We start from the raw sequence: 1,840 nt of genomic DNA on the forward strand, positions 1-1,840 counted from the left end.
AACGTAAGGGGGTTGAGTTGAATGTTGGAGATTTTGTGATTTTAAAGGTCTCGCCGATGAAAGGTATCATACAGTTTGGAAAGAAGAGAAAGTTGACACCTAGATTTGTGGGATCATACGAGATAACTGAGAGGATTGGTAATGTGGCTTAGAAATTAGCCTACCACCTGCTTTAGCTACGATTCACAGCATGTTCCATATATCTTTATTGTGAAAGTGCGTGCAAGACCCTTCCCAAGTAATACCACCAGAAGTGTTGGAGATTAGTGATGATCTAACGTATGTGGTGCGACCGGTTATTATTCTAGACTGGGATGTAAAGAAGTTGCAGCGCAAGAAAGTGAACTTGGTGAAGGTACAATGGAGCAATGATGAGAATGATATCCTTGGGAATTGAAAGAGAAAATTTGGCGTATGCACCCAGAGCTTTTTTCTTAGTACTCTTTCCTATCGAATCTCGGGAAGAGATTTTTTTGAGGTGTGTATATTGTAGCAACCCTAATTTTTTCTGAAGTCATTATTATTATTATTATTATTATTATTATTATTATTATTATTATTATTATTATTACTTTATTTTATTTTTGACTTTATTAATTGCGTGGATGCATGAGAATTTAATGTGTTATTTAATTAATTTAATTTCATATTTAATTATATATAATTAATTCAAATATTTATATATATTATATATATATATATATATATATAAAGTGTTATATATATTGATCTTATATATCATATTTACATATGTTGTATTTATATAATAAAATATAATATAATAGTGATTAGGTTATAATCGTAAGAGGTAAAGAAAAGAAAGCCGAGAGAGAGAGACTTCACTTGATTAAAGCAAACCTACTGGAAGAAGGTTGCTTTGACTCTCTAGTTGATGTGTGGGGAGCCACAGAGAGATGGCGGGGAGAAAAGAGGAGAAAAATGAGAGGAGAAAAAAAAAGTTAGGGTTTTATTTTGGTGACTTCATTAATTCTCCAAGTATTTCTTTAATTTTCAAAAAATAATTGTGAGTGCAAAACCCACTTTCCTTTATTTATGTTTATTTTGTTGTTATTATTTATTTATTTTCATTTATTTGATATTGTATTTGCATGAAGATGATAGATTGATTTCAACTATTTTGTTCAGTTGTATATACAAGGTTTAGGGTTTTTATATATATTTATTTTTATCAATGTAATCACACTCATGGATATATGAAATTAAAATAAACTGAACCCATAGATAAATTCCGAATGCCCCACAATGACTCCATGAATTGTAGTTTTATTTAAGTGCTAGTGAGAAAAAGTGTATAAAAAAAAGTGAGGATTATGAGATTTATTTAAATGCCTTAGGTTTGGCACTGTTACGTTTGTTCTCATGAATAGATGAGGGGTTATGTATACATATATTGTTGCCTCGTTCTCAGGAGTAGACGAGTACTTCAATTTATGCGCGTACGTATATGCTAACCATCTGGGGAGTGTGGGTCAAACTAGAGACAATATGCCCGTGCAAGTTTGGTTTTGGAGCGGTGTTAGGTATATGGAAGGCACATGAGATATATGTATAGGTCAAAAGTGAAGGGCCAAAGTGGTGGAGCTAAGGTACAAAGAATTAAATATGAACTTATTGGTATAGTTTGAATTGTTTTGATTTGTACATCTCAAAAAATAGTAAATAATCTCGATAAATTATGAAATTTGGGCAGAGGCATGTATACGTAATTCTAGATAACTTTTGTAGTTTAACTTTTTACTAAAAAGATTGATTAGAACTTATAATTAGATGATCTTAATAGGTTATAATAGTTTTTATTCATTTTCGCAATGCAAATTTT

Source organism: Camellia sinensis, chromosome 6 (genome assembly GCF_055761805.1).
Source record: "Camellia sinensis isolate YWXY chromosome 6, ASM5576180v1, whole genome shotgun sequence".
In the NCBI taxonomy this organism is placed as follows: domain Eukaryota; kingdom Viridiplantae; phylum Streptophyta; class Magnoliopsida; order Ericales; family Theaceae; genus Camellia; species Camellia sinensis.